General features: G+C 57.8%; 1 protein-coding gene across 40 annotated transcripts in view; it reads right to left on the reverse strand.

Moving 5' to 3' along the window:
* The window catches only part of MYO18A (myosin XVIIIA), a 129,226-nt gene extending 119,569 nt beyond the window's left edge, over positions 1–9,657 (reverse strand). For 26 of the 40 annotated variants that reach the window (XM_065573437.1, XM_065573458.1, XM_065573456.1 and 23 more), the window contains exon 1: positions 9,438–9,595. The gene's annotated coding sequence lies outside the window, so the exon portion shown is untranslated. Of the gene's footprint in view, positions 1–9,437 lie in introns of all 40 variants that reach the window. The other 14 variants (XM_065573476.1, XM_065573467.1, XM_065573465.1 and 11 more) reach the window with 3 other exon arrangements.
* Between the last annotated feature and the right edge of the window lie 1,047 nt (positions 9,658–10,704).

The following is a 10,704-nucleotide window of genomic DNA, read 5'->3' on the forward strand; positions in this document are numbered from 1 at the left end:
AGCAGCCTCTGCTGGGTACGCCAGGCTCCCTGGTGCCCTGAGAGGGGAATGTCATGGGCCCGGCACAGCAGCTGGCGGCGATACTTCTGGGGTACCACCAGCTGCCTCCTGATCCCCCCTGACTCCATTTTCCCTGGGGGAGCCCATTCTCGGTACAGGAACCCCTTCTCCCACAGGAACCTTTTCCGGCCACCTCGCTCCATGGTCTGTACCGCATTGAGGTCGGCCAGGTCCCTTATCTTCCGCAAGGAGGGGTCTCTCTGTAACTCGGCCTGGAACTCAGCAGCTGGGACAGGGATGGCCACCTGCTCTTTCTCGCCCGCTGGGTCCGAAGCTGCAGCCTCCCTGAGCCGCGTCCCTGGGCGTTCCCTCCCCACCAGGTTAGGGTCCTGCGCCTCAGGCAAGGCACCCCCCCCAAGGCCAGGGCGCAGGGCCCCTCGCCGGCTCTGACTGCGGGTCACAACCAGTGCCTTTTGGGGGTTGCTTGGCCAGTTCTCCAGGTCCCCCCCCATCAATACCTCAGTGGGCAGATACGGGTGTACCCCCACATCCTTGGGGCCCTCCTTGGCCCCCCACTTCAGGTGTACCCTTGCCACGGGCACTTTGACTGGTGTTCCGCCCACCCCCGTCAGGGTCAGGTAGGAGTTGGGCACCACCTGATCTGGGGCCACCACCTCGGGCCGGGCCAGCGTCACCTCTGCGCCCGTATCCCAGTATCCATTGACCTTCCTCCCATCCACCTCCAGGGGAACAAGGTACTCTCTCCGGAGGGACAGCCCCGCGCCCACCGTATAAACCAAAAACCCTGAGTCCGGGGCATCCAGCCCCCTAGAGGAGCTGGCCTGGGGCCCTTCTCTCTCTTGAGCAGTTGATAAGCTGCCAGCCCCTCTTGCGTGAGAAGCCTGCCCCTCGTCCGTCTGGGCCTCTACCAAGTTAACCCTATGCGGGTTCGGTCTGCTCAGTCTGTCCTTGAGCTTGGGGCACTGGGCCCGAACGTGGCCTCTTCGGCCGCAGTAATAGCAGCTCATGTCCTGTGGGTCCCCTCGAGCCGGTCGGTTGTCCCTGACGCTGGGCATTCCCCGTGGGAGGGGATTCCCCATATTCCCTCTTTGGGAGGTCCCAGGGTGACTCTCTCTCTGCATCACGGCGGGCCTGTTCCTTTGGGGCTCCTCCCTGCCACCCCCTGACCGGCTCTTTACAAACTCATCAGCCAGCTGCCCGGCGTGTCGCGGGTTCTCTGGCTTTCTGTCCACCAACCACAGCCTCAGGTCGGATGGGCACCGCTCATACAGTTGCTCCAGTACCAGCAGTTTAATCAGGTCCTCCTTCGTCTGGGCCCCACCAGCCCACTTGCTGGCGTATCTTTCCATGCGGACGGCTAGTTGCAGATATGAGATCTCAGGGGTTTTATCTTGACTCCGGAACCTTCCCCGGTACATCTCAGGAGTCAGCCCAAACTCACGTAGCAGGGCCTTTTTGAATAGTTCGTAGTCCCCTTTCTCTGCCTCTCCCAGTTGGCGGTACAATGCCACGGATTTGGGGTCCAGTAAGGGGGTAAGGACCCGGAGTCTGTCCGCGGGATCAACCCGGTGCAGCTCGCAGGCCGTCTCAAAGGCCTCCAGGAAGTCATCCATGTCCTCCCCCTCCTTGTATGGGGCCATGATGCACTTATCAAAGCTCCGTGCAGTCCTGGGTCCCCCCTCACTCACCGCAGCCGGGGGTTCGCTGCCCTTCAATCTCGCCAGTTCCAGGTCATGCTGACGCTGTCTCTCATTCTCCTGTCTCTGTCTCTCTTTCTCCTCCCGTTCCTGCTGACGCTGTCTCTCTTCACGCTGATGCTGTCTCTCTTCATGCTGTCTCTGTTGTTCACGATCCTCCAGCTCTCTCAGTTTTAGCTCTTTCTCCCATTCCAGCCAATTCCGCTCCCCGGATGCCGAACGTCGCCGGGAGGATCCTCTGCTGGCCGGCGAGCTTCGCCGGGAGGGTCCCCTGCTGGCCGGGGGGGCCACGGCGCCTTCGGTATTTGCTGGGCTCCTCCCCACCCTTCCCCTAGGCATAGGAAGGAGGGGTCTCGGGAAGCCCTCAGCAGCCGGCTGACCACTCCCAGCTGGGACAGACACTGGTGCCTGCGCTGCATTTGCCAGGCTGCTTCCCTGAGACACAGGGATCGGTTCATTCGCGCGATCTTCCGCCTCTAGCTGGGCAATGAGCTGTTCTTTGGTGAGCCTCCCAATGCGCAGCCGCCTCTGCTTGCACAGCTCCACCAGGTCGCTCTTAAGCCGCTTGGCATACATCTTCCTGCTGGCCACTCACCGGCCTGTGTGCTCACAGCTCCCCACAGTTCCCAGGGGGACCCCTAGTGTGCCAGCCCTTCTCGAGGTCACCACCTCTCTGCCAGGGTCGAGCTGCAGACTCCTCCGCCCCTGGGACCACTCGCTGCGATCCCCCCGGGGGACCCTGTTACTGCAAAAGTCCTTCTCGCTGGTCACACACTCCCAGGGGTAATAACCGTCTCTCTCCCACTCTTCAGCAGGCCTGGTCCCCGTCAATCCCCCTTCGTTTTACTGCTCCCCAGTCACTTACTGCAGGAAGCGCCGTCCACGGGGTGCAGTAGATCCCACCGCTGCCACCAGTTGTCACGAAGTATTGGGAAACTCAGGGCCCTGCACCCCCGGCTTCCTGCGATTCACCATGACTCTCAGCCAGCCAGTAAAGTAGAAGGTTTATTTGGATGACAGGAATACAGTCCAAGACAGGTCTTGCAGGCACAGACAACAGGGCCCCCCCTCAGTTAGGTCCAGCTTGGGGTCCCAGGGCATGCCAGCCCACCCCCCTTGGGGGGTCAGAGCCATCTCTGCCTCCCAGCCATCTCTCCAGCCTCCTTCCAGCCTGCTTCCAGCACTCTGGCTTCAGCGACCCCTCCCACAGCCTTTGTTCAGTTTCCCGGGCCCCGGAGTCATCTGACCTCCAACCCCCTCCTGGGTTCTCATGTTACAAGCTCAGGTATGTTCCCTTGGGCCGGCTCCCATCCCCCGATGCAGACCATCCTAGTCACACTCCCCTGTCAGCATTCACACACCCCAGCAAGAACAGTCCCAGTTCGTCACAGTTGTCCACCCGTGTAGCCTCTGGTATTTTGAAAGATTTGAACCCCATTCTTGCTAGGAAGGCACCAGTCAGATGTCAGATCTCGGCACAAGGGTCATTCAGCACTCTGCCGTGGGTCAGGACTGCTTCCCTTGCACCAGGCAGTCACACAAGCAGAACAGAAAATGACAAGGAAAGGTGGGATCCCAGCCTGGGACCATCGTCACCAGCTCCTGTGGACCACAGACAGTGATCAAGATACCACTGCGATCATTACCCCGCAGGGTGACTCCCTCTCCCCCCCCGCCCCCCGACCCAAGTCCCTTGGAGGGCAAAAAAACTCCTTCCTAAAGCAGCCAGACGTCCCCCCTCAGCCACTACCCAGCCAGGCCTTTACATAGGGAGTCACCTACAGCTGGGGTGTTTGAGACAGGGCATTGTTTGCTGGAAGAGACAACCCTCTCCCTCCCTCCCCTCCCCCACACTCCAGCCTAGTCTTTGTATTCCCCCAACAGATGCGAAAGTAAGTGTTACAATTTGCATTGCTAATCAGCATTGCCAATTAATAGAACAGGCTACATGCTCCCAGCTTGAAGCCCCCTGCATTATTCACAGCAGGGCAGTAGCAAGGCAGGGCACTGGGCGCCAGGCTGGAGAGCCAGCCAGGTTCCTTAGCTGGATCCCAGGGACCGAAACCAGAATGCAGAGGGATGGCGTACAGCACAGGGCAGGAACATCCCCGGCGCATGGCCTTTCCAATGAGACCCAGCACTTGGGCAGCCAGGCCAAAGGGCAACCCAGGGAGACAATGCAGCCCAATGGCACCCTCCTCTATCATGTGGAGGGGGAGCCCATAGGACTACAAGTCCCACCATGCACTGGGCCCTTCTGATGCCATGCTGAGCCCTGGTGAACCTCTGGGAGGAAGAGGAGAGCAACAGTAATTTGTTCCTTTTGATATAAACTGGATGCAGCCCTCGGGTTTCTGGCAAGCTGCCAACAGGGCCCCTGTTGGAGCCAGGTCTGGGGGCATCTGTTCTATGCTGTTACAGGCTTTCTGCTAGAAACACCAACGGCTGTTGGGCTGTTAGCTGAGGAGGAAGATACACTCATTCCAAAGGGAAACTGTGTCACCAGCTGCTTATGAAGTCAGGCTTAAGAACACCCTTCATACGGGTGTAGAGAGAGGACGCTACCTTGAAAGGCAGGCCCCCTCCCAATGCCCCAGCTGCTGAGCAGAGATCTCCTGCAGAGCCGATTTTCATGGGTCTCATGCGCTCTATACCACCAGCGCAAAGCCCAGGTCACCAGGAGGCAGGAGAGAAATGATCCTTTGCTACCGAATTGCACGCTCTGAGTTCCAAGTGCATCTCTCTCTCTCTCACTGACTCGCTCTTGTGTCACATGGAGCTTATCTGGCCCTAGGAATATTCAGAGCAACTGCATACTTCAGGCATGATCTTGTAGAGTTCGCCTAGGAGAGGAGATGGCAGGCCAGAGGCCGGGGGGGGAAGGGAAGGGGGCTATTCAGAAAGGACAAACTCTCCATGGGGCAAGGGACGGAGGGGAAGAATACAGCGACACTTCACACACACAGCATGCTCACGCTCCAGTCTCAAAGCACCTTATCCAAGGTACCAGAGTGCCCATGTTAGAGAGAGAGAGACTGAGGCACATGGCAAGGAAACAATTTGCCCAAGCTCCCCGGAATCAGAGCACAGCCAGGAGTCCTGATGCCAGCCAACTGCAACACAGGATGAGTGTGTGTGTATGTGTGTATCTACACACAGAGTTAAAATACTCAGCCACTTCTCCCTTGTGCAAGTTGTCAGACTAAAATATGCCTACAGTGTCTGCACAGCCCTGCTCGGCACTACCCAGCTCCTGCCTCACCCTCTGCCCAAGCATCACTCCCTGCCACTCACCAACTCCACTGCTTGCTCTCCGCCCTCAGCCGCCCAATTAACAAAAGTTCCTCCAGAGCCCTCATTAAACACTCCCAAACCTGCGCCGTATCCTAGCCACTCCCTTCCCCATGTTTGTACTCCGGTGTCCTGGATGGGGCTGCTTTCACCATTTGTGGCAGGGGACCCATTCTTTGACACATCTCCCCTCCAGCCCCGAGTGCCTTTACATCTCGGTATTGACATTTGCTTCTGGCACATATTTAGGGCTGGCTCTCTCTCCCCGGGGGTACCCCAAACAAAAGTGAATTCAGTGCTGCACTGGCAAGCCCAGAGACTGAATCTTCTCTATCCACAGAGCAAGTCCACCAGCAGACTCAGCTTCCCTAGGCACCACTGCGTCAGCCCCGCCCTGCAGGGACACCCCTCAGTCCTTGATCTCTCCACCCAGACCACTAATACAGGCGCCAACGATAGTAACGGACTTTGTGACGTGAGCACCTGTCTCACTAGGAAATAAAATGAGACCCACCAACTTGTTTCACAAGGACTACTGAACAGCTGTCTGATGGGAATGCCTCCCAGACACAAGCCAGCCTGGCCCCCAGAGGTGAAACTCTCCATACAAACCATCCCCAACCCACCCGGTCCCCCTCCCACCTTTGTATTCTGGATAAAATAGTGAAAATGACAAACTGCTGCTTAACACTGAAAAATCAAAAAGCCTTTAGACCTTCTGGGGGAAGCACCTAAACTGAGACTCTGACTAGACAACACCTCTCGAACAAAGTACATTCTTGTTCAATGCAGTGGTAACAAAAAGACCTTGGAGCACCAATTTGTTGCTAGTCTCTTTCTTTCTGGCTCAGTAACATCACGGTTCAAGCCCTCTGTTCTGGACACTGGTTGCATTGTGTATTTAATGAGATGACCCTATCTGCTCTCATCATACAGAAGTTTTGGCACACAGGAAAACTGTCTTTCAGGCCCTGCGTAGCCTGTCCTGGGAAGTTGTTGTAGCACCTCTTTAGCAAACCATGCTAAGGGCTCATCTATAAGCAAATAGCACTGGTTTAACAAGAGGTGTGACACTGATTTTGTTAAACCAGTGCAAAAGGCTACATGGAATCTCTCTTAAAACGATATAAACCTAGTTTATATCAATTTAGCGGAAGCAGATTAGGATCAAGTTTTCCGCTAAAGAGAAATAAGCCACTATGAAACCAAAATTGAAGTGTCTACATAGGGGTTTGCACAGATTTAACTAAATCCGTTTTAAAATCAATTTAAGTTAAATTGGTGCACCTAGGATTCTTACCAGTATGGTGCTAATGCGGTTTCCATGAGCAGTCCAGACAGAAGGCCCATGTCAGAGGTTCTACTGCACATTTAGATGGGACCTTGCATTACTTGCACCAGTGTAAAGGATGGGTTGAGAGCACTCAAGATCCACCAGCAGTAGGGTTCATTGACTAATCTGAGGAAATCAGAATTTAGTGTTTCCCTATAATAAGGAAGATTAATTACAAAGCACTATTTCCCAGTGTCCATAGCAGATCTCAAGGAGTAACTCAGTGTCTGCCTAACCTTATGCATATGCCAAGATGCATCTGGATGAGACAGATTCCTTTCCATCTAAGTCCCACACAAAAGGAGCTGCCCTTCTCTGAGGCAGTTTTTGGTGTATTTTGCAATGGCCACGGCCCTGCGGTGAGCTCACCCTCCAGCAGACAACATGGGGGCAGTGAAGGAAACAGCCCAGCTGATTAATTTGTTCCTTTCGGCTGCTGTTGCTGCAGATAAACAGTCCCCAGCTCTGGCTAAGGAGGCTAAAACAAACAAGCACAACTGTTGACAGTCTGAAGTGTCACTCTCTGAACTGGTGACACAGTCTGGAAGGATTTCCATAGTATTTGCACATCAGCACTCCACCCTCCTCTGAGAACCCTATACAAGGCCATAACCCTGTCCGCTACACCCAGGTCTTGTTTGCAATACCTGCTTCAGCACAAACAAGGGCAGTGTTGTAATAAAGGCAGCTACAAACAAAGATTGAATACTAATTACAAAATGTACATTGCAGAGAAATTATTCAGCACAGGGTTAGGTTTTGGGTGGGAGAGAAACTGTGAGCAATTATTCAACAGCATTTAACACAGTACAACCTGGAAATGTTGGGGGGAAATGCAGGTTAGAGGTTACAAGGAAGTCGCCCATTCTCCACACCAGTTACAGTTCCTCTTGTGGGAGAAGAACTGTGACTCAGTCCTTCTTGCCAGTTGCCACAATGCAAGGTCTGCATCTAGGATACATTTCTGACACCTTAAGCTTCAGGGGTGAGCAAATGCAGCTCTTTTCTGCAACAGCAAACAGAATCAACGTGGCAAACAAAGGTAAAGAGCAAGGAGTTGATTATTGTTCAATGTTCAAGGCTTTGTTTGAATTAGACCCTACAAATACAGAAGTTTCTTTTCATAGGTTGTTTCCAGCCAGAGACACATCTGATCTGTATCATACAGCTATTTCAGAAGTTAGATTGTACAGATCCATGGCTAGCCATGGCTAAGAAAACTGCCTGTACATTTTTTTTAAAGCACCCCACCAGGCTTGGAGCACCTCAGCTCCATCTGATAGAGGGAATGCTGAGTCCCTCCCTTCCCCCCCCCAATGCAAGTATTGTTTTATGTCATTGTCCTAAGTTTAGTTCCTTGTTGGCCAGCTAATTTACATCTCACATAACTGCCTGAAACCAGAGTTTTTGAGCCCCTCGGCAGATGTTTGCTACTCTAGATATTCCTCCCTAAGCAAGTCAACGTACAGTAACCCCCTGGGCAGGAGGCAGGCAGCTCAAACCTCAGCCATCCCCAGGGATACTTTTGGCTGCTTTCTAGCTATTAGGCCAAAAGTCACAGCCCGGCAGCGCCAGGGCTACAGGCAAGGGAACAGGTTTCCCCTTATCACCATCAGCCTTACCCAGCCTAGGCAAGCCCACCCCAGTTCTCACTGGCTACAACACTGCAGCAGTGAGACCAGCACTACAAATCAGTGCGATGCAACCCAGCCCTGCCAGGGCTAGAGGGAGGAACCCCTACACTGGTATGAAATTGTTCATTACGCACGAGGAGTTCCCTACCTTGGAAACGGAGAGGTAAACAGCAGGCAAAGGACTAGCAGTAACAGCAGCACAGGGAACCTGGAGTAGGTTTGCCTTTCCAGGCCCCAACTCTCAAGTATTCCCCAGGATTAGCCCAATTAGCCCTCCACATCTTGCTTCAATGTAGCAAAGCAACTCAGCTCCTTCCTTCCTTCTCTGCCCCCCCCCCATTGTTTTGTCCACAGAGAGAGAAAGGGGGCCCAGGTGCCAGACAGCTGCTGCAGGCGGGGAAGGCAGGCTGTCTCCAGCAGCCAGAGAGTTAATGGCACGCGGAGATAATGGGCTCCCATGCAAAGCCTTGAGCAGCTGCCACCCAGCACACACACAGCCCGAGCCAGTGCTGAATTTGCAATGAAAGAGGGGCTGGGGCTCAAGCAATATTTTTACATTCAGAAGTAACGCAGCAGGCCCGGAGGTGCCCGAGGCTCTGAACCGCCAGGCCAGGCGGCACCAGGGCTCAGCCCTGGCACAAACTAAGCCCGGCCCAGAGAGCCACGCTCCCAGAGACCATAGGACCTGCCCTGCTCTGGGGGCACAGCAACAGTGACCCCTCGTCCCTCAACACCTCGCTGCCAGCCCCCCACATCTGCCATGCACATCCCCCCACATCTGCCAGCGCCCAGCCCCCCACATCTGCCAATGCCCAGCCCCCATCCTGCCAGGGCCCCTGCACACAGGGCCAGGGCACAGCCTCCACCCCCACCCACAAACGAGGTGGTGGCCCAGTTGGCCAGGTACTGGCACCGCCATGGACCACGAAACCAGGGCAGGTGACACACCCCTACATTCCCCCACACACACACGTGGGGGGACACACACACACGGGGAGAGGGGACTGACACACATACACAAGGGATCACACACACGGGGAAACACACACCCCTATCCCACACACACACATGGGGGGGACACACCCCTACATCCCCCACACACACACATCGGGGGACACACACACAGGGGGAGGGGACTGACACACATACACAAGGGATCACACACACGGGGGGGACACACACCCCTATCCCACACACACACACACACACAGGGGGGGGGACACACCCCTATCCCCCCCCCACACACGGGGGGGACACACCCCTACATCCCCCACACAGAGGTCACACACACACACACACACACACACACACGCGGGGGGGGGGGGGGCAGACCCCTAACCCCGCAGACACACGGTGGGCGGGTGACGGTGACACTGACCCACCCCCCCCCCGGCCCGGCGCTCCCCTCCCCCCGCTCTCCATGTCGGCTGGGCCCCGGGCACGGGCCGCCTCCCCCGGTACCTGGCGCCGCGTCTTCCCGGCCTCCCCGCCCGGCTCCGCCGCCCGCAGCCCGGCCCGCGCCCGACCGCACTCACCGGCCGCCGGAGCTCGCGGCGCGCGGCCGAGACGGGCCCGGGCCGGGGGCGGGGCGGGGAGCGGGGCCCAGCCCGGATCGCCCCGGAGCCGGCACGCGGCGGGGGAGCGGCGCGGCGCGGCCCGGCCCGGCCCAGCCCAACGCCAGCCCTGCACCCCCCGCCGTGCACCCCCACAGCCTTGCACACCCAGCCCCCCCCCACCGCGCCCTGCACCCCCACAGCCTTGCACACCCAGCCCCCCCACACAGCGCCCTGCACCCCCACAGCCTTATACACCCAGCCCCCCCCCACAGCGCCCGGCACCCCCACAGCCTTATACACCCAGCCCCCCCCCACAGCGCCCTGCACCCCCACAGCCTTGTACACCCAGCCCCCCCCACCGCGCCCTGCACCCCCACAGCCTTGCACACCCAGCCCCCCCCCCCACAGCGCCCGGCACCCCCACAGCCTTATACACCCAGCCCCCCCCCACAGCGCCCGGCACCCCCACAGCCTTGTACCCCCAGCCCCCCCCCACAGCGCCCGGCACCCCCACAGCCTTGTACACCCAGCCCCCCCCCACAGCGCCCTGCACCCCCACAGCCCTGTACACCCAGCCCCCCCACACACCGCCCTGCACCCCCACAGCCTTGCACACCCAGCCCCCCCACACAGCGCCCTGCACCCCCACAGCCTTGCACACCCAGCCCCCCTCACACACATCGTCCTGCACCCCCACAGCCTTGCACATCCAGCCCCCCACACAGCGCCCTGCACTCCCACAGCCTTGCACACCCAGCCCCCACACACACTGCCCTGCACCCCTACAGCCTTGTACACCCAGCCCCCCTCACACACATCGCCCTGCACCCCCACAGCCTTGCACACCCAGCCATGCACCCCCACAGCCTTGCACACCCAGCCCCCCCACACAGCGCCCTGCACTCCCACAGCCTTGCACACCCAGCCCCCACACACACTGCCCTGCACCCCCACAGCCTTGTACACCCAGCCCCCCTCACACACATCGCCCTGCACCCCCACAGCCTTGCACACACAGCCCCCCACACACAGCGCCCTGCACACCCACAGCCTTGCACACCCAGCCCCCTGCTGTGCACACCCACAGCCCTCCACCCCCCGTCGTACACACCTACAGCCTTGCACACCCACAGCCTTGCACACCCAGCCCCCCCACCGCCCTGTACCCCCAT

Source organism: Chrysemys picta, chromosome 19 (assembly GCF_011386835.1).
Source record: "Chrysemys picta bellii isolate R12L10 chromosome 19, ASM1138683v2, whole genome shotgun sequence".
NCBI lineage: Eukaryota > Metazoa > Chordata > Testudines > Emydidae > Chrysemys > Chrysemys picta.